We start from the raw sequence: 23,363 nt of genomic DNA, 5'->3' as shown, positions 1-23,363 counted from the left end.
TTTAAAGCTTTTCCAGAAAAAGCTGATGTCTCTCAGACTGCTGCCAGCAGGAGATGTGGAACAGCTTGCTGTGAGAAAATGCTGATTCTGAAAAGTCTGAGTGTTTCAAGGGACAGTATCAATTTCATCTGACTTTTATTTAACATTCTGCTTGGGTAAGGTTGAAGCACTTCATTTCAGCATCATCACATTGACTTTCAAATGAATTATATTTTACAACAACAAATGTTGCAATGAGGAAATTTGTAAAAGCCCCAATTTCATTACATGAGAAATTTTGAAATGCTAGGGTCCTTTTTCAGAAATTGTTCAGCCTTTTCTGAAATTTCTCTGCAGCAGAAAGAGTAGAAATTGCAGTGTTCAGGGAGCTCTAGCTGAAAGCCACTGGCTGAAAAGAGACAGTGACATTGAGAGTGAGCTTGCCTATTCATGGGAAAATAAAAAAATAAATAAAATAAATAAATAAAAGAGAAGTCTGAAGCTCCTGTGGGATGCAGGCTTCAGCTGTCCTGAGGACAGCTACATCTATGACCATGTTGTTCATCAGCCTTTTCAAGAGCCCACCAACCTTCTAGAGCTGGACGAAGGTTTCTCAGCAAACCCAGTTGTACAAAGTGCCCAGAGCTCTGCTGTTGGGAAAGCAAATCACAGACTCTTTGCTGCCCCCAAAACACTGTGCCAAAACCCAGCACCACTCTTAAAGCTACTGCCAGGATACAACTTCTAACTTGGTGCATGCTGGCTTGCTGCTGTACCACTGACCTGCTCTGCATTCTCTAATGAATTACTCCATCTCTGCCTTCTACCCACCTTCCTCTGCTTATGTTCAATTTAGCTCTTCCTGAGGGCAAGAACTCCAGGTGGCTCTTTAGTGTCTAACACAACCTTGGTTAGCTCTTCTAGGCAGAAATGTGTTACAGATAATAAACTTCAGTGCTTGGATGATGAAAATAGCCTGCAGTCTTCATTTGACATTGTGCTCAACATGAGCATATATGAGATCAGATCTTGCATTATCTTGATCATTGCAATGGGTTTTGTTGCACTAGGAACTCAGTGAAAACCATAAAGCTAAGACATGAAATGCTGCTGCCTGCCTCTATCAAATCTTTGATTTGGATGTTAAACCATGTGGAGACTGCACACTCATTGTAAATACATTAGGGAGACAAAACAAAAACATCTCGAGAAAATGGTAAATGGGTAAAAGGCTTCTGAAATTTTTAATAACGCATGCTCTGTTTGAAGGGTTTGCTGAGGATTTTGTTTATAATCCCGCTGCAAATAAAGTACTCTGAAATAAAAGCTGTTTGGTCCTTTCAAGCTAACAGCCCTTTGTTTGCAGCACATTAATGGAACAATTTTTAAATAATGACTTACTTTTTATTTCTCTTGAAAGATGCTTTTTTGCAGTCAGAAGCTGGTTCTTTTTTCCCAATCTGCACTCTGATTCATTAGTACTAGTTGCATACAACTTGTAGAGGTTTATTTGTTCAGCTAGAAATGGGACATTAACATTTTAAGAGAATGATGCATAGCTTTTAGAGATAATATTCTCTCTGCCCTATTCTGCTGATGCTCTCTTAGAAAGTGCAGAATGCCACAATATCTCCTTCAAAAACGATTAGTTTATTATAAACAGTTTATCACTTGGGCCATGATTTTCTCTCTCTCTCTCCCTTTTTTCTAATAAACACACTTAAAATTTTGTGCATGCATTTGCTATGCAGAAAAATTGGAGGCTGTCAGTATTATGCAGAGTCAAGAAAAAATCAGGCAGGTCATGAGCCTTATCTGTCCCACCCCCAGAACCTTTTCAGAGCTTTTATGAAGGCAAGCCTTTAGAGTCCTTTCACCCTGTGCATCTCAGTCATGACCTGGAGCAATCACTTATAGCCAGGTCTGATATCCTATATCTGAGTGCCAGCAGCTCCTGTAGCTCTTGTTCCTGAGCACAGATGATATGCCAGGGACGTGTATAAATATTTATATATCCTGTTGCTCTGTGCACAGTTCAAAGTGCAAACCATCCCTTATTTTCCTATTCACTTTCCAAGCATTTTGGACACTCGAGTAGGAGATGAGCATCTAAATCACTAAAATACTACCCCACTGAGGCAAGAATGAAGTTCTTCATTACGTGCAAAATATTGCACTGAACGGGTGTTAAGGCTGTAAAATCAAGTGTTTGTAAATTAAGCCATGCCACAATTACAATTTCCCACTCAATCTGAAGGTAGTCCACTGGAAATATAAACACTGTGACACGCCATGTACTTTGTACTGTCTTCTGCTGCTCTTAACTTGGCTAAATATGGGTAGGTGAGATTTAGGGAGAAACCTTATGTTTCAGATACAGGATGATTTCTCACCCAATGATTACATTCCTGTCTCTGCTGCAGAGTATATGGGCTATAGAATTTTTCCATGAAATTACCGCTACAATTTCTTAACATCTGTAAAGCAAAGAATTTCTACCACATCAGATACTTATAAATGACTGAATTATCTGGAAAATAGCAGTAAAACAAACAAAAAGAAAACAAAAAAAAAAAAAAAAAAAAAAAAAAGGCAAACTCATCTAGCAATACATCAGGCACCTAAATGCTTTGCATTAAGCCATGCCATTTGCAAGTACTGCCCTACCTACCTGTGCCTTTTTGGCCCAAATATTTACCAGAGTATAAGTATTTCTAGCTCCTCTAGTCCTCTTTTAGTAATACTTTTTTTTCATTTTGTCTCCAGCTGTGGCCCGTACAATGCTCAATCACTGGAAATCTGCTGGCAGTGGTTAAGGCACATCTCCTTCCCTCTCTGTGCTGCTGTCTTGATAACCAGATTTCCCTCTGCCATCTTCCCAATCTCAAATACCCGGTTATATCTGTCAGGGTTATTTTTTTCAGCCCCTTGGGGCATCTGACACCAGGCAAGAGGGGGGAAGAACTGGTAAAACATGGGGCAGTTTGAGTCCGAGAGCTGAGCCTGTGATTGCGGTTGTGAGATGTCAACGCCAATCCCAGATCTGCCAGCATAAGCTTGCACCTTCCTGGGCAAAGCACATGTTTTTCTGTGACATCTTTCCCTTAGCACTTAGGTCATGGGCTAGCATCCACCTGGCTTTGTAATCCACTTGAAAAAATGTTGCTGGATTTGCTAAAATGATGACCACAGACACATATTTGCTATTATGTGCCTGCATTTTATGTCCAGAAGTCACAGCTGACAGTGTTTTAAAATAAAAGGATATGAGTGTTGTACTCCAGGTTTGAGAATGATCTGGAGTAGTAGGAGGAGGAGCATGGCATCGTTTATGTGAGTAAATGTAGTATTCAAATGCATGTTTATTCAGAATGCTTCAACAGTAAACTAAATTGAATGCACCAGCTACCTGGCAACAAAGGGACATTGAAGGTACAGAGAGACCAGATTTATCAGGCTGGACAGATTCAGGCAGAGTAAAGAGAATGAAAATGAGGTTCCCATGAATTTCCTGGCTTTTATCAGTTTGTGTCATGCATAGTCCTAGTATTAACTGAATCTACGTTTGTATCTGTTATCATCTATTTGGGTGACCGAGACTAGTAATTAATAATAATAGCAACAGGAATAATGCTGCTTTCAGAGCTGAAAAATATCTGACACTGATTAAACTGCAAATCTAAATAATTGATATTAATTACATGAAGTTTTCAGCAATAATCTGCACAAAAGAACTCTGAAATTAGAGGATTAGAAACCAGAGATAATACTCAGCAGCTGGTCCAAAGGCATAATGCAGGCGTGTAGGTGACGTGATACTAAGGGCTATGATTCATAGAGCTCTTCATCTTCCTTAACCCATGTTAAACTGGCATTTGCTGAAGTAAGATGTCCAGGCTGGCAAAAAATAGATTACTTGTTCCATGGCATGCTGGAAATAAAATCCTCTCAATTTTCTGTCTTTGAACAAGGAAATGATCCTGGAAGACTTGCAGTTTTATGATTTTGGGCCCTCATTTCCACTCCCAATTTGCAATCTCAGGACAGTGTATACGCCATCAAATACCACCCCAATGAGATGCAACCCGACAATTAATCCAAATATCATGGATATGGATTGGACCTCAAAACCACCACCACAAACAAAATTTTAATGTTTATCTTCCCTGGAAAGACACTGGCTTGTGCTAAATCTGCAGCAGTGGCAACCTAGTGGATAGATGTCAGACACCAGCTGAGCATCTGGCCCCTTATTGTATTTTAAATGATACACATTTATAACTGTAAAGCAGACCGACAGGCGATACTGTCTAACATCACCATCACTAATAGCTCTAATAGCTATTAGAGTAACAAAGTACATGTATCCACAGCCTGCTCCAACCTGTCCCATCTCAAAGCAATTTTGAGACAATGGGCTCATCTTTTCTTAGATAGATATAAATGAGATAGATAGAAGAGGCACAATTCCCTCCAGCACAATTAAATGACACTGCTCCCCCTTCCAACTTGAACCGCCACATTGCAACTACTTGTACTATTATTATTATTATTATTATTATTATTATTATTATTATTATTATTATTATTATTGCTGTTAGTATTGTTATCATTATTATTATTATATTTACTTAAAGTGAGGCAGTCTTTTTAAGGAAAAGAACTGCTGAAATGTGCAAATGTGCAGGTATGGGGTGATGCAAATCCATCCTCTGCTAAGCTGTCCTGGTGAAAGCGCAGTTCCCCTCGAGGCCAGCATGAAGAACTGCCTTTTTTGTGGGGAAAGTCCCAGGGCGAAGGCAGTATTAGCACATCTTTACCATCTTTACCATCATACTAAGGCTGCCTTAGCCTCGACAGTTTTGAAAGCTTGATAGGGTAAATCTGCCAGTATCCAGCCCAGTACCTGCAGGTGCTCCGGAAAGGGGTGTACCAAGGCTTCCAGCTACTTTTCTCCTTGGGCTGTGAGTGATGGGACGCTGGAATTGGCCTCCTCCCAGCAAAGCAGAGGCCTAGAAATGCTGCTCTCCAAGCGAGAAGGAGGAAAGAGAAATGGGGCTGAAGTAATAAGCACTGGGAAACCCATGGTATGACATGGTTTGGCTCTTTCCAAACTTAATGCAGTTTTTATATGTTGACATAAAAGAGCACATTTTCTGACTCCCCTCGGATAATTACCTGATAAACCCCCACTTTTGGAGTTGGTCCGAGCCATCCATTATACCACTGCCATGAACTTTATTTCATACCACACCAGGGAGGAGACGGAACAGTTGGAGTGCTCAGACATTACATGTAATAACTGGTCATAAAAATCAATGTAAAATTTAATGCAAAAGGTCTGTGGGCACCCAACCATTGGAATCCAGTGATAAGGCAGATGGAGAGCAGCACTATACTTTCCAGCAAGTAGTATATTTTCTTTAATGTCCCTACATTATATGTAATGCTGTTGCTGTTTTGTCCATCTACATAGTAGTTAAATGTGCTGCAGCCATGATATTTATGTCTCTGGGTGGTTTTTGGTTGCAGTTTCCTCTTGGACACGGGGAGTGTTATGAATTCTGGACAGATCACATCTCAGGACCTGGGAGAGAGAGAAGAAATGTCTTTTTGCCATTTCCTCTGGTGCTCCCTGATTGATATGCAGCTTGTAGTCCTGCTGTGCCCTACTCTTTGTGAAGGGATTGGGAACAAAGTCGTTGTGAGCCATGGGTGCCTGACCCAGACAGTCCCAAAGAGCAAAGGTTGCATTTACATGCAATGTGGGTGTTGTGCGTATTGCCCAGACGGTCCCCAAAGAAGTTTGGTCACATGAATAATTTTGTAAATTTAAATAACGGTGCTTGTCATCCAGAGGGTCCTTCCCAATTCACTAGCTGCTTCACAGCATGCAGTGGAGAGGAGATGGAAATGGATCCTTGGATCCACCTGAAATATGGAAATAAATTAGAAAAGACTAGGGGGTCACTGACCTTTGCTTCCAGCTCCACGTGAGAAGGCAATGGGATGCTAAATTCCCAGCAAAGGGATATGTCTCTTCAGTTTCTATCTGTCCTTCTTACTCAGCATGCCATTTTTTCACATGCATTCCCACAGGAGTGAGAGAAGAAGAAGATTGTTTGTTTATATCTTTTTTGACATGCACAGGTGTTCAGATTTGAGGAACTGAGAGTAGGGAGAGAGTTAATGCTCTGATGTGTCTCTAAAGGCAAAGAAGCGGGAGTCCTGCTTTGGTTGTAATGTTCAGAATTACATTGTTCCTAACCATTTTAGCTACAGGTTTATTTCAAACATTGGTAACTCATAGAATGAGTCACTCTATTAGCTTTCTTTTAGACATACAGCTGCGGTGGCTGTACATGAAGTGTATTAAGTCTGGGGCATTTTCTTTTAGTTCTGGGAGCTGCTATTGATTTTACCCTGATAGATACTTGGCTCCAACACACGATGAAAAATCATTTAAAAGAGAAAGAGAATTCTTAATTCCTCACATCTGTGGTTCAAAACGTCCGCATTTGGATGTCACAGCAAAATTCCAAGAAAAAAAGATTGTCCAGAAGAATGGGGGTCATTGCAAAGAGACTGGAAGATGAAGGAACAGAAACAGGATTTTGTGAAGCCATTTTACAGTGAAGCTAAAGTACTTCGGAGTATTTATTAAAGCAAACAATTATGCCATTCTGTACTGTTTAAGGTTATTATAGAACTTCTATTAGAAGAGTAATTGCCTCTGGATGAGCATATGGCTTCGTCTGCTGGTAAAAAAGAGACCATTTCCATAGGCTAATGGTTTCTGTATAAGAACTGGACTGCAGTGATTCAGAGAATGCAATAGATGAGTTTTCAGGCATAATCAGAAAGTGATTAAGTAAAAGTCTGCCTCGTATGGAAATATGAGCGTGAGACACAACAGCATTTGCTCCTGGATATGATATATCAGGGTGTGTTACATGTATTAATGGAGATGAATATTTACCAATACATATATGTATCAATGTCACCTGCGCACACCTTTCCTGCAGGTGCAAATGACTATCAGGCTTTGCCCACAATGCCAAAGCAAAATGATAAATTCTGCACCTTGAAAAATGCACCTACCTGCCCACCTCAGCACATCCTTCTGCTGCTGGCCAGAAGGAAGAAAAAAAAAAAAAATGAAGTTGAGTTGAAGCCCCTTTGAAGATACTCCTGAAATCATAAGATCAATTCAGGCCACCTTATCTGGAGTGCATAAAGGCAAGCATCTGCTGCAAGTGGTACTGAAACTCCCTTCCAAGGTGTGATTTAAAAACTTCAGACAACCTGCCTGGAGTTATACCAGAATTAGCAAATAACATCCCCATTTCACAGAAGGGTAAACTGGCTGACAGAGAAGCTGGCTGGATTGCTGGTTATTACACAGCGAGTTAGGAGCAGAGTTAGAGAAGTGAGCGGAGAGCAGCCTAGAGCTTCATCCCAAGCTTCTGTGGATGGAACAGCAGAGGGAGGAAGAGAACAGGAGGAAGAGGAAGCAGAGGGGTGGCAAAAAAATCAAGGTACTGTCTTCAACTTCCTAACTTGTGCTCGGCACTCAAGCACATTGCTGAGGGTCATGGCTATGTTGAGAACACCACGTGATAAGTACATAGGGGCACTGCCTCGGAAGAGGCTGAAGTGATGAAAACTCCCTGGAGGACTGCAGATAGAGGGGAGCTCTGGGAAGGAAGCCAGCACCTCAGGCACTGGAAAGCCGAGGCTGTCCAAGTGACGTGCACGGTGAGAGCCAGCGGGTGTCCTGTTCATGGGGCTATTTGTCACGCTAAACTAGATTATCAGGAAATAGAAGTCCAGCCTGTATGTTCATAAATCCTTCCACATCCCTGCTCCAGGGCTGAGGATGTGATGTGCAGGCATTTGGCAAGGAGGTTACTGAGTCATGAAAAGCAGGGCTCCAACCATTCCCTGTCCAGGGGAGGCTTTGGGGCTGAACTCTCCTTTTGGTTCTTTTGGTTGAGTTCTACCTTAGTTATCTGTTCCCCGCTGTTCTCAGCCACACAGAGTTCATCTGGTCGGCTTCAGCATTTCACGTAAGTGAACTGGGAGCCTGCAGAAGTCCAGGTTGTTCATGGCTGCCATTGAGCCCTCCTCCCACTGCAGGCACTGCCACCAACACAAGCAAATGACTGTCTCTTATTATGAGCTACTGTTGTTAGAATTGAGAACAGTTAAACAGAATTCAGGGAATATAATCATCTCAATTGATGCTGGATTTGAAGATTCCAATGTTAAATGAGCATAAAAACATGCAGTTCAGATTTAGATTCTGTTTTGTTGCACAGTTTATCTGAAGTTGGTGTGGAGAGAGCCTGTTAATTCTGGTGGTCTCATGCTCTGGAGTTTCCTCTGTCAGACAGAGAACCTCTAACTGGAGATGTTCTTCTGTGAGATATCTCTGATCAGCACCGCAAGGATGTAATGTATAGACAACCCTGCAAGGCCAAGCCATCTTCGTGGTTGTGGTTCTGCTTCCCAGATAACCAGGCTCCAGGATGGGAAGTAATAGTAGAAAAAAGTACAGGCAAGGCCAGGAGACAGCAGAAAAATTGCCATAAGTCAGGGCAAAACACTGGTTGCTGCTGGGTTGTGGGGCTTTTGCACTCGTGTCCCACCAAGCTCTTTCCACACCTGCTGCAGTCTAACCAAAACTGTTAAATTTTGTGTAACATCCCACTTAGTTCTGCCAGACCTCTGCGAACAGGAAAGGACAGGCTGGGTGTGAGCAGAGGGACCTCGTGTCTTGAGCAATAACCTTGATTCATTACTCCGCAACACAGCCACCGGTGTCACACGGGGATAGGAAGCAGGGTGATGAATCAGGCCCAGTGCTTGCTGCAAGTTCAGAACGCTGTCTGGTTGGCAAATAGCTCTGAAACCAGTCCCAGTGCTGCGTGAGTAGCTTCATTACTCTTAAGTGCTATATTTACTGAATAATTTGGACCGATCATTTTCAGGTTCGTTAGTCCCAATTGTTCACTTTTTAGATTGTTTGATATGTTTCTCAAGCCACGTGGTTTTGTTTTTTTCTCCAAAAATGATAGCAATGGGTAGAAAAGTGCTAATAACAAAAAATGCACCTGCTGGAAAGTTGTTTGTTTGTTCTTTTTTTAACAGAATAATGACCCAAACAAAAGCTCATTAAGCTCTAGGGGTTTGGGCATGTTGTTTGGATGCACTGGAGATCTCTGAGCATTAGGGGAAAGCAAAACTAGAAACCTGAGTTAAGCTGACAAGAATTCATTCTCTCAGCTCCACTTCAAGTTACATTCAGCAGTCTTGAGCCACATCCCCAAGCTACACATCAGACAAACACGGGTGCAAATGCCTCTTGTGATCTTGCCATACAGGCTAGTGGATGTCTTCTGCAGCTAGCCAGATACAGGGAAGCAGCCTGGCTTGTTGCAACCCAAGTCTCCTAGCTCATCTACCTGCTACACCAACCTCCATTCTCACCCACTATTTCTCCACTTAGCTCCTTGGAGGATCAGTCACCCAACCTGATTCTTCATTTACTCCTCTTTCCTTTCTGCTCTTCACCTCTCTCATTTGCTTCTCTCCACTGGGACTGTTATTCCGTTCTATTTTGGTTTGAGGTCCAACACCTAAACAATAAAAAATGACATGCAGCGAACAAGTGCTTTACCCAGAGCCTAGAGGATGGTTAAAATCTAAATGAAAACAATTTATAATAAAAACTCCAAATCTACTGCCGTTTAGCAAAACAGTTGAAACAAATGATCCCTATAAATCAAGCTAAGATTTGTTAAGGATTTTCAAGCCACATGTATTGCTTAATTACGGAAAAATAATATGCAAGGAAAATGCTGATGATCGCTTTTCAAAATACAGTCTTGAATGTCGCATCAGGCTTCTTGGCGGTAGTTTCATTCACCTGTATAGTACTGTACCATGAAAAGGAGATAAAAATCAGCCATGTGGTTAAGGGAAATCATTCTCAGTATAAACTGAAAATTAATATAATATATAGAACCAATAACACAATATCATGAGCATACCAGTATCAGAACCATTAGCTACACAGGGTAAGCATTGGAAAGTCAGAGATTTTAAGGCCATGAGAGGGTCTATAGCTCTGATTGTCCATGTAACTCTGGCCAGAGAAATCACCTCATACTCCTGTGTGTAAGGCCCACCTTATTCACACCCTGCAGGAGAAGAGAGCTGAGGAGGGTGAGTAGATCAGAGCAGGGGAAGTAGGAGCAGGGCACAAAGTGGGATCCCAATGAAGGCACCAAATGTCTGTGTTTGTACAGAACCCCGTAGAGATGAGTTAAGCAGGCTGCTCTCTCAAGACAGTGCTATACGTATGTCCCCAGTGCAAGTGGAGCTGGTTGGGAAGTTTCAAAGGTTTGATTGCAGATGTCTTTCTTGATTTAGGTTCATTTCATGTGCTTTTCCTTAAGTTGTTTTTCTAAATGCTACATCTGGTTTTGGAGCTTGTGAAAAGCTCATAGTAAAACCAAATTTATATTTCTTTATGGCATAACCATGAATAACCAGTGTTAGGATGGGTCCTGTGCTGGGCACAGAATTGAAAACTTAAATTGTGAAGGTCTATGGCTTAAGCCAGCAAGAGGATATCCATTTTTGGAAACGTTAGGCTACACTGAACTTCTCCCAACCCCAAGTCCTCCTGAAATGAGGAAAGAAATAAAGAAATTAGCTAATGCCATGATTTATCGTGTAGCATTTGGAATCTGCCCCCTTGAGCAATCAAATCCATCAGCCAAGTCTCTGTGGTGAATACTAAGGCTTAAGGGTTGCTACAAATCCTGTGCTTCAGCACATGCAGAATGAACCTTCAGGCTTCCAACCCTCAATGAATAATCCCAGAAAAGCCAGCTGACCTGCCAGGCCGTGCAGATAATGCTAAAATATATGATGTTAATGAAGTAGCAGATCTACCACAAATAGCAGGGATCATAAAAATAGAGTGAAAAACTGATTGCACTACAGTTGTGAAAGTGGTTGGTTCTCACTCCTACCCTTTAATTTTTTTCATTTTCAACAGAGTCTACCTCGGCTTCCATCATGAATATTAAGCAAATGAAGTCTGGAAATCTACCTCCACTACCTGACATAACAGTGTAACACAGCCTTGAAGTGGCAGCTGTGAAAAGAGAAAACCAGGACGGCCAGACAAACCTGGGAACAAGTTCGTACAGACTGGAGTGTCTGGAGGAATCGGCTCTGCAGACCAGACAAGGAGGCAAGTAAGTGAAGTTTTAGGTTCTCTCTTTGGTTTGCTACACTGCACCACAAACTGCCTGCAAGTCCTCTGGGAAGATTTTCTGTGCTACAATTATCCATCTCTTCATGGCTGAAACAGGATTACTGCCTGTGAACTTGGCAAGGTTTTGAGAAACATTGAAAGGTTCTTTCAGTCAGGACTTCAAAGTATGACCTTGCAATTGCCAGCTAGCACCTTCTTTCGTAAGCAGGGCAAGCTAACCTCCATGTCCTTCTTGCAAGTTGGGTGAATTTGCTCTGTCCAGCCATCCCCTCCTCATTCCCTTTCCAGATGCAGAAAACACACTTCATATCCCACACCAGTCCTAGGCACCTGGAATTGCATTGCACTGAGTTTCATCTCAGAAACCTTAATTCAACCCTAATTCAGGTTTATTTCATTGTCACAGAGATATGCCAAGGCACTTAATCTCAGTTAGTCCTTAGCACAAACAAGTTTTCATGGAAAATGTTGGCTGGTGGTGCCTGCTCTGCTTGAGGCTGCTGCCCTGAAGATGACCTCTCTCTTATACACCCCTCTTATTTAAAAATGGCACCTAGCTGCTAGAAAAACACTTTTTTTCCTTCCACTCCCAGAGCACCATGAGTGCCTGTACTGGGTCTGGCTGGAATGTTAACTTTCCCGGCAGCAGCCCATTCAGTGCCGTACTCTGTACTTGTAGCTGGAACAGCAGTGTTATCACACCAGTGTTGTGTCTACTGCTGAGCAGCAGTGGCACAGCATTGGGCCTTTCTCTAACCCTCCTAGGGGGTGGGCAAAAAGTGAGGAGAGAAACATCACTAGGGCAGCTGACCTAAACCAATCAAAGGGATATTCCATACCATGTGGTGTCACACTCAGCAATAAAAGGTGGAAACAGGAAGAAGAGGGGAGGGGTGGGATCTCGTTGAGAAGACGTCGGTCCTCCTCTCGAACACCGGCTGCGTGCGTTGAGGCCTTGCTTCAAGGACGTGGTCAATCATCGCTCATTTGTGGGAAGTAGAGAGTAATTTCTTTCCTCTGCACTTCCATATAGCTTTCATTTATTTTGTTTGTTTGTTTTCCTCCCTTTTTCCCCTTTTCCCTTTTACTTCCCCTTAGTTAAATTGTTTAGTTCATGGTAGTCTTTATTTAATTATTATAATTATTTCCCTTTAATTAAATTATCTTTATCTCAACCCGTGAGTTGTTCTTTGCTTTACTTCTCCCCCTCCTCATCTAAAGGAGGGGAAGTGAGAGAGCGGTTGTGGGGTTTAGCTGCCCAGCACGGTAAAACCACCACAGTGCCAGGGCAAAGGGCACTGATCTCCCACAGGGACCCATCTGCAGTGGTACCCAGCACCACAGGAGCAATGCACTCACAGCAGGGGCTGACACAGCTTTTGCCACTGCTAGGCCAGAAGGAGTCTGTCCTTCCCACACCTTGAGGTCTTCTGCTTTGTCTCTGAGCCAAAGGTGAAGTCAGCTCCTCTCATGACCCCCACAAAACATTGCAACCCCAGCACTACTTTCCCAAATTTTGTCCCACTAGGTCTGCTTCCTGCTTCCTGGCTTGCAGCATCACTGGTAGTTTGATGCAGGCACAGGTGGACCATGATGGAATGGTACAAGTCCAGAGTGGTAAAATGGGTAGAAAATTATCAGAAAGAAGAAAAGATTGAAATGAAGCTTCCAATGATGCAGTTTCCATGACAACTACCCTTCTACACACAGTTTTAATCCACTTTTTCAGGCAGCCATTCCAGGATGTGCAGGGAACCACACAACAGCTGCACATATCCTATTTCTAACACATCTCCTGATTAAAATAATTATTCCATATAGAGAGATTGTCCTGAATGGCAGTGGCTGAAGTTTTGGGTAGCCGTGGGGGAGGAGTATTCTCACAGTGCTAGATGCTTCCTGAAATAACGTATGTGGATGCAAATCCTAGCATTCACTGGAGGTGAAATGAAGGACACACATCCCAAAGTGATTGCAATGGGACATGTCTCATTGTCCCTATGGAACAAATGCCACTGAGTTGTGTGTATGGCACTCTGTCATGGATGAAATCAAACCTGGTCTTGTTAATGAGCTGCAGGTTGCTGAGGCCTTACTTTACTCAAAGTAGCAGGGCCAAGAGTTAGAGCCAGAACACATGCTTTGCTGTCACACTCCATGCTCATCCCTCACAAAGATCTAGGACAGCCCCAAAGCTACCCCTTTACTTTCAAATTGTCATCTTAGAAATGGAAATCGGGGAAGTATTTTGCAGGTGAATCATTTCTCTGTAATCCTAGTGGGACCGTGTGATGATTACAACACTTTGATTCTCTGTGGGGATTATGTGGACTGAAATCAGAACACAGGGAATCACCTTTGTAGTCCTGAGGATGTTATTTCTCACTGTCGTTGTTGCTATTGTTATCTCTACTCTGGCTTCTAAAGGCCCCTGCAAAGACTGGTGTTCCCTTCTGCTAAATAACATGACAGGATGAGACAGAGACTATACCTAAGAGCTTGTAACGTATACCAACGTGGTAGAAAAAGAGTAGAAGGAAAGTCAGATTCTTGACAGGTACAGAACTAAAGAACGGGTGAATTAAATGGTTTCCTTAAGGTCGCATACCGAGTTTATGGCCAGAACTGAGTGCAGATCCCTTGAGTCCCAGTCAGGCCTTTTATCACTGGCATGGCTCTTCCTTTGCTGCTCTCCCAGGCTGTCAGTCTCATTTGTCCTATAGAAATATTGAGATAGCTCTGGCAGATGCATTACCTAAAGAGGAAAATGTCTGAAATTATCTTTTCTTCACTCCAAGGAGTGCCAGGGGAAATCTACATTTCTACACAGTAACTATGTTAACCACTTAATTCCAAAGGAAGCAGATAGCAGGAAGATATTAGTGTGGGAATGAGCAAGTAAATAAAAGGATATTTCTCCCCAATAAACCTCAATTCTCTGGGAATTATTTTAGAAGTCTACAAAGTTAAATTACAAAGAAGTCTGCCAGAACAGGTAATGACTATACTTCAGGGAGAGGCAATTGTCCTAGAAAATTTTATGTGCTATGGTTACGGTGCTGGAAGCAAGAATGTAACCAATATGAGGGATCTCTGGGTTACAGCACCTCCACCAGGGACTTTGGGAGGAATTCTCGTACTACTTAGCACTTGATGTCTAAACAGTTTATGAGCTCTTGACTTTTTTGGCTTGTTACCTACTCACTCATACAGGTCATTTCAGTGTCTTTAAGATGAATTGAGTGACCACTGGACAGGAAGGGCTGAAAAATCTGACTTTAAAAACCAGTTGTATTATGTTGAAATTTAATGTTGATAGAGATGAAACACCTCCCTTCCTCCAACATCACTCAGGCTGACACCCAGTGTTTAGTGACAGTGGAAGCCACAACAACTGCATGTTTTCAGCAGAGTTGTTCCATGTTCATGGGGTTTCATGGGGATTGGCAGAGCTGTGTGGGGGGTGTCATGTTTGCATTAAATGAGCAATGAGCAACTGGGCTTGTAGGTAGGGAATGCCAGAGATAGGGTGGTGGCTACTATAGGACCATGGATTCAGGAATTGGTGGGTACATTTTTATTTAGCAGCAGTTCGGTTGTCTCTGTCAGACAGGTGTGCAGGATGGCGTGACTCTGAGAAGTGTTATTTGCCAAGTAAAAGGCACAGAGAAGGAAATCTTATCTTGCACTTTCCAGTGTCCCCATTTCATAAATATGATACATTAATATTCATTATACCACGTGCATTATCATTTTGGAAGGAGATTACTGGGGATTCACTATTTTCTCTCCATCATATTTTCCAATTAGGATCCTCTCTTTTGCAAATAATAAGCTTTTTTGTTGCCAGAGGCTTTGCAGCAAAGTTCCAGTCAGGGCTTTGGAGCTCTGCTCAACCTCCATTTCAAAAAGAAGTGCAAATTGAAGAACAATTATATTTTTAATAACAGGTTAATCTTGCGGCACTAAATATGATTAGAGAATAGCCTGGCTAGCGTGGAAGAATACAACAGATTTTAGAAGTTGTTCCCAAAAACTGCTGGGGGATGGGAAAGGGTGAATCTGTACAAATACACCACTGAGTTTACAGGGGTGGCTGGGGCAAAGGTTTCAGGGTTCTTAGGGTATGGACAAGAGGATAAGAGAAGAGTGGAGGAGCAACTAAAAAGGAATAGCTTGAGTCCTTGTTCCTAGCCCATGAATAAGTCTTTTGGCTCTGTTGTCCTCTCAAATGGGCAAAAGCATTCGGGCCTGTTCTCACTTGGCTCCGGCAAGGCAGGTGGCAGGGCTGACCTGCACAGGGCAGGGGATGAGCAGACCTTCAGTTTCTGGGAGCTGTCTCAGGTTTTTCTGTATCTCAAGTACTTCCTTTAGGCTCCTTTGTGCAGAGACAGAGGACCAAAACACGGCTCTTCTTCAAAGAGGGAAGAAATGGGGAATAGGTATGCAGTAGAGACACTTAGATGATTAAATGCTTGAAACCCAGACACCAGATAATGCTTGGGATAAACACTGGGATCCCACCAAAAGCCACTGTGTGGCTGTGTGTGCAGCCAGTGGTCCATCAGACTTCTGGAGAGTGAATTACAAGCAAAGAGAAAGAGGAAAGAAGGGAAATGTTATTGAAAATGCATAGGAAACCCTTCCTCTTCCTATTTCCCCACTGCCTCTCCTCTGTCTGTCTTTTCCGTGCTAGATTCCTTGCCTTTGTCAGCTGTGGTAGAAAGATATGTCTCCAGGTGAGCCTGCCCTATTACTCTGGACACAATTAGACTGGACAAGGCATCTACAAAGAGAAAAGATGTCCAGGAAAAGGAAAAATCACCCCTCCACACTGCTCCTTCCTCACCTCTTCACACTGCTCTGAAGCAAGTACTCGGTGCCTACAGCCCTTCATGCCCACGCAGACCTTTAACAAAGCGAGCCATCCTCACTAACACTAATTAGTTAGGCTCTAGATTTCTCCTTCAATTACCACAAAGTTGTAAAGGGGAAAAAAATGGAAAAAAAAGAAAAAAAAAAAGCTAAATTTACAGTCAACCCTTTGAGAGGCTAACTATTCCCCACACACCCATACACATGCTAGTAAAACAGCCCTTTAAAGTTGTTGGTGTTGTCAGTTACAAGAGCAGCATTTAACATTTAATGGTTGTTTTTGGTCAGAGCTGTTACTTTTCATTGTTTGCTAGATTTGTTCCTTAAATTTGCTTGGCTCTGTGCCACGCAGTTCTTCTAGATTTGCTTTATATTGTGCTTGGGGTTGCAAGATCTTTTTTTCTATGATTTTTTTTTTTTTTTTTTTTGCTTTGAAGACATTTTATGAAATGATTTTCATTTTTCTTGCCCAGTCCATTGTCTTGTCGTGTCTGATATTTATCTGGAGAGCCCAGGTGTCCCCTTACAAGCCCTTTAAAAGTGCCAACGTCCTCACATTCTCCTTGCAGTGCAAAGTCACCAATTGTCACAGTTGTGAGGATGCCTGAGAATGTTGTTGAGTTAATTGGACTGGACAAAAGACTTTGGAAAAAATAGTACCTTGTCTGCCAATGCTGCCTGGTAGCTCTTACAGAGGTCTATGGGAAAAGCAGAGTAGAGATACTAAGAAGACAAAAAAAATAAAGTGCCTTTACTTATTGTCCATAATAATGGAGAGGCTGGATTAGCTGTTCAATTCAAACAAATGCAAAACAAGAAAATCTTGCTGTGCATCTTGACCTTTTTTTTTATAAACAGACACTAACCCATTATTTGTCAGGTCTGTTTTAACCAAAATTTCAGGCAGTGAGAGGTTTTCACAGACATCTGCCACAGACCCTCTTTGAGCAGTCATCAAATCTGCATGGTCCTGGTGTCCCAGTGGTCCTTACTCCTGGCGCACGTGATTGAAATGTGGCAAGGTTTAAAAAATAGGACAGGCTCATCTTGTTGTTTGGGTTTACCTCCAGCTGCAAACAAGCACAAGACGCTTCCACAAAGTGTCTTTGCAGACTACAGAGGGCACCCAAAGAGCTGACCCAGACAAACAACAAGGGCACAAACTTCATCTTCTCATATATTCAACATTTTCCTTCCACCTAGACAGATCTTTCCTCAGCCAAACAATATTGACCTGTAGGTTTTTGAGTTCAATTTCTGCTCCTCTTACATCTTTACTGGCATGTTTACTGTGCTCTTAATTAATTATTTGTAATTGCTTGTGTTTTTTCCCTTCTTTTTGTGCCTTTGTTTCTTGTTTCTCTCCCAGCCTTGGTAACAAGATGTTGCATCTCTTGAGGCTGGCGGGGTAAAAGCCTATTAATAAATAATTAAGTTCTGAGGCTCCAGCAGCGTGGAGTCACGTCTTGCCATCACATGGCTGGAGTCTCCATGGCGACTCACCGGTGTGAACTGAAATGATCTCTTTGGGAGGAGGCGAGAGGAGGTTATACAGGGCAAAAATGTGTGAAGTTAAATTATACTTTAAAAAATTAAAGGCACCGTTATGCCAGCTAGTTCTCTAAATGATCTAGAAAGATGGAAACCTCCTATTAGCCCCGCTCCACCAGCATCCCTCGCTTCTGGCTGCCACTGCCCCGTGTTTATGTTCTGCTCCAGAGCCTCCAGCACTGAGGCTTTTCCACCCTGTAGATGCCAAGCAACATTTTCCCATTACGCAGTCCCCTCAGACCTTCCCAATCTGCAGCAATCCTGCCACCAAACTGTGCAGCCTCAGTCCCCATGATGAGAGTGACTGATTGCTAAAGAAAAGCAAGCATGAAATAATTTGTCATGTGTCACCAAATTAAGTCTTGAGGCCTGGAGTCCAGAGGCTCCTGCTTCTCTGCTCCTCTGTGTTCTTGTTTCCTACTACATTAACATGTCGCCTTTTCCCTAGAGTCATCCTGCAACCTACATTTGTGCAAAATTCACACCTGCTCCTCATTAGAGCCAGATTTTGAGCAGTCTTTGCTGCGCATTTCTCCTTTTCTGGCATTACTCAGAGGCAGCTTCATGTGCTGGCACACGAAGTAGCCCTTCTATTTTTCCCATCTCATAATCCACCTCTAAGTATAGCAAAGACATTTCTTGTCCATTCAAAGCTGTAGTTTTCAAATGAAAAGCAGTTAGCTCAGCAGTTCTAGCATCTGTAAAAGTATGTCCTTGTGCGGCAGCGTGATCTGAAACTCCCTTAGCCTGTTATCAGCTTTCCATCTGTGTTAGCAGCTACGTTATTCACAAGCATCCTGATTGATGTATTTCAGCCAATATAACTTTCCCAAACCCCACTTCTCCAATAATGTTTCATGGGAACACGAGAAATTTCTAGCTCCTTGTAATGCCAAGGATGTAAATCACACTAATTGTCTCCCAGATTTCAGAAACATCCTGGGCTTTCATTTCCTCTGCAAACTTCTGGAGCATTTACATTAACTTTTGGCAGGTAAATGGTAGGGGGCCCAAACCATCCGTCAAGTAAAACTGCATTGAAAACACATCAAGTTAGGAGCTGTGGCAGGTAGGTAGGTCTCTGCTCCAAGAGAATGAAGGTTTTGATATCCCAGTTCCCTTCTCCTCACAGGAGGACACAATGTGCAGCCCAGGAACCTCGCTCTTTCCACCCAGGGACATTTGCTGGCTGCTCAGTGTTCACAGCCTTACTGGGAAGCAAAGTCCAGCGGCAAGACATCCTCTCTGTGTTGCACTCAGTTTTTCTTTAACCTTGTGGGATGGGATTGGGGCAAAGGTCTGCATGGTAAAGGGTGGCTCTGGTGTTGCAGAGCTGAAATTTGTGGCAAACAAATCTCCACAGTGTGTACAACCTTATGTTCAGCCAGGGAATGGGTCAGTTCCTCTTTCTTATTACCAAATTTCTGGGAAAGTGTGTGAAATAGAAAGGTCTCTCTCAGCTCTTTTTATTGGCCTATTTCCCCCCTTTTCTTTTTTAGTGGAATATAAAGAGGAGATGAAAGATGGTTTGAGTGAGGTTATCACAGGGATAAAATAATACTTCAAGGTGTTTCAGACCTGTTTTCATGGTATTCTCTTGTAGCCACTGCAGAGGTTTTCAGAAATTGTTTCCCAGCCTTTTTCACCTCTACACTCCTCTCCTCCCAACAGACTAAGGCCAGAACAGAAGAGGAAAATGGATTAATATTTTTTTTCTTCAGCTATCTGGCATCCTGTCTTTGCTTCCACACTTTTGATATTCACCAGCCCCAGCAGAAAACAAACAAGCAATCTGAAATTCAAGGCTTGTTAGGTAAAACAAAGAATAACTATAACAATTATTTTGATTCTGAGGAGAAATGTTTGCCTTTTTTTTTTTTTTTTTCCTAAGACTGCCTATGGTTTCTAACACTGAGTTGGGATTTAAAATAATTCATCTATTTTTAAGTGATGTTGGCAACCTAATTTTGACTCAATAGTTCCATGACGCTGAAGGAAAAGGAGAAAAAAAAAATAATTGCAAAACACAAAATAAGCAGAAATGGTTTCAGTGAGGTGTTTTGATCATCCCCATGAGCTGTTTTCTTGCTGTGTTGTGCGTGACTGAAAATCAGAAAGTGAATCTGCCTATTAACAAATGGGAAGCTGACCAAACCAGTTTCATCAGACTGCAGTAAAAAAAAAAAAAAAAAACAGAACAAGGGAAAAATAAATTTAGGAAAGTAGGTGATTAGAATTATTTCCATTCTGTCAAAGAGAATGCATGAATGATACAGGAAAGACTTCCTTATGAAGATTAAGGAAAAAAAAATAAAAAAGCATAATTTAATTTCTTTAGATGGAGAAAAGGCTGAACAGATTCCCATGGGTATGACTGAAACATGGTGTCATGAACTGGCAGTGAATGGATGGTTTGGGGCAACCCCTGAGAAAGGACTCCACCTCATCCCCTAACCATAATCTGGTTTCTCTATATGCTGCTGCTCACTTTTGGAGTAAACTGCAAACCTGCACAAAGAGTTGAATAAACAAAGTACTGCCTGCGCATGTGTGTTCATTAGGAAAAAAAAAAAAAAAATCACAACATGCTGATTACTTGGCAGCCTGGCATTTCATAATATCACAAAGGGTATTGAGAGATGAACAGCTACTGCAAGCCTGCCGTGGAAACCAATATCTTCACCTGTGGGAAATGCAAAGATAACAGGCAATTGTGACTAAAAATGCAATTACTACAAGAGAAAAAGATTCACTTTCCTCCATGTGCATAGAAATCATGAAAAGATATTTTCATCCTAGGCCAACAAGGCCTGAAGCTGGGTTTTATTCTGCACTTAGAACCAGTAATAATTTTTCACCTATTATGCATCTCTCAGACAAAAATATATTCTTCTCCATCTCACCTAGAAGGATCTCTACTTCTACGCAATTATTTTATCAGATGCAGGGAAGCAGGATAGAGAAAGCAAATATTTGCCTTTGATCATTTAAAATTCCTATTCTCTGTCTCTCTTTTATCCTGTCTTTCAAGATCAGATTTCTATTGCAACATGAGCATGGACAAGACAGAGCTTTTAAAACAAAACATCCTAATTTTTAACCACAAGCAAAACATAAGAGAAGCACGAGACCACTCAGTGCAGAAGATGAGGAAGGCACATCCTGCACACTGTGGGATGGATGGAACTGGTAAAACCCTTTATAAACCTCAGCAAAATGCCTTGTCTGTCACACTCCATTTGCTGTTGCATCCCTTCAGGCAGCTGACCTGTCAGCTGATTGCTTTACTTCAGGTAGAGATGTTCAACCTCCTGTAACAGGACAAGTTTTCTGAGCTTCCCAACCAGAGACCAAAATATTCACACACAGGACCCACATACCTGGGGTATGCTTGAAGGAGGGGGATATGCAGTGACTGCTGCTCTGCTGGGCTCCTCCGCCACAGGATTATGAACTGCCTCTCACAAAGAGGCTGTGAAATTTAGATCTGCTCATGATCCACTTGACTGAAGAGCCACAGTGTGACTGGTGCCACTTTACCCGGCCAGTTCCCACAGTGTATGACCCACTTAACTCCCAACTCACAGACTCTATTTAAACTCATTTGCAGCAAACCCAAATTAATTTATGCTTCACCCAGCTTCTGTCTCCATTTGGAGTTTGGAATTGCAAAGGTATCCTTCAAAAACAAGATCAGACTACATAGACAATTTGAAGAAACACGGTGAAGGGAGAGTAAATCTCATGATTATTTACTCATTTTGGTTTTGTGACCACCCAAAGCATGAACATAAAGCCCAAAGTTTTGCAGAACCCTGTAGATAGATGCTCTGCACCATACAGGTTTGCAGTGTGTTATAGGGAAATCACCCATGAACAAGGAGACATCTTCACGGCCATAGGTCTAGCATGGAAGCTTGAGGGCTCTCTTGCATTATCTTTTTGCTGCAGTTCCTCTGAATTCAATATGCTGACCTCCAAATACAATATATTGGTCTTCTGTCTCCAAGTCAGTGCACTGTGTTGGCCTCTTGTGACAGTTCTGTGAGTGGGGTTAGCTAAGGGACACCTCCTTAAAGTTAAGTGGATAGAGCCTGTGATTTGGCAGAAGGAACCAGGACTTAGTCCAGCACATGCATTCTCGTCACACTGTGCATTGCTCCTACACAAGGAGAGAGAGAGTGCTTTATTGTTCCTGAAAAGTCTTTTTGTTAAAAAGGAGAATGGTTAAGAATCAGAATTACTGTCTCAGTCTGTCACTGACTCAAATACAGAGAATGAGACTAATGAAAAATTAGTTATTTCTTTCACCTGAGTCTTTCTGGACGTGGCAGAGTTCCTCCAGAGGTGAGGAGCATCACCAACGTGTAAGCTCAGCAAAGCTCCATGACCACACCTTTGTGAATAACAGATTACCATCATTTTACAACAGCTACAAATCTTGGCCATGCCATTGCTTCTAGTAGGAAAACAAATCTACTTTCTTAGCAAATATGGTACATTGATAGGCAGCTTTCTGACTTAGGAGAGGCTTGACAGTGTACAAAGCCTTTCAGCAAAGATACTGCAGTAAATCTTGCCCAGGCTGAAGTATCTGAGAAGTGCTTATACCTCACTGATCACTCAGCCTTAGATTTGTGATAAGACAGAAATCATTGCCATCTGATACCTCTCTGTTAGCCTGTAAGATATGAATCAGAGAAGTCTGTGCTCTGTCCGGAGTTGACAAAATGCATCAACACAACAGAAAACATCATTGGTCTGACACCTCTGCTGGCAGCCTCAGAAGGAAAGGGAAAGGGGAACATAGTCCATGCTGCCCACTGGTTCCTCCAGGGTAAAGCTGAACTTTGCTGGTAAGGAGAGGAAATCCCTACTAGTGACACCCAACTGAATAAAATACCTTCCTACCTGATTATAGAAGCATCGCCCCCTTCATCAGATAAATACTTTGTAGAAAATCAGGCACACTGATTCTGTCTCTGGTACCATCAACCCCAGTTGGTGAGGTTATAAAGTCTCAGTGAAGAAACCCTCAATTTCACAATCTCAATAAAAACAACAGAACATCCTTCCCGGGGTAAGATACTTACGCGTATAATAACTTTTCGTCTCACCTTTCGCACCTGAAACAGCACATACAAGTGCACAAAGCAAACAGAGCCCTTTCTGGTGTGTTTTGGAATAAGCTGACATCCACACTTAAACATATTGCGCCGTACTACATTTCCTGGGGCCCCCTGATGTTGTTACTATCCTGACAGACACAGCCGCCTCCCAAATTACACTTATTCTGACCTTATACACACTGACACAGAAATGCCTCGAAGACAATGTTGTCTCTCAGAGGCGCTGCGCATTCACACATGCACATGCACACATACACACAAAATTATGTCAGCCATTTAAGTAATCCTTGCTTGGCTGTTCTTTTAAAATGCATCTTTCGTCTTTCTGTAACCAAGGGCTTTAATATTCAAATGTTCATGAGCACCAGCTTTATTAAAATTAGGGCTTGGGGAAATGTCTTCGAAAAGGAGAAACGAATATTACCCAACCATTTAAAAGATGCTAATTAATGGAGTTCTAAAGCCCAAAGAGGCCATTTGACGGAGCAGAGATTCCTCTACCAGACAGATTTGTAACTTATCGGTTCGAGTGGCAG

This window comes from Aythya fuligula, chromosome 11 (assembly GCF_009819795.1).
Source record: "Aythya fuligula isolate bAytFul2 chromosome 11, bAytFul2.pri, whole genome shotgun sequence".
Classification (NCBI taxonomy): Eukaryota; Metazoa; Chordata; class Aves; order Anseriformes; family Anatidae; genus Aythya; species Aythya fuligula.
Note: the sequence above shows the minus strand (reverse complement) of the source record.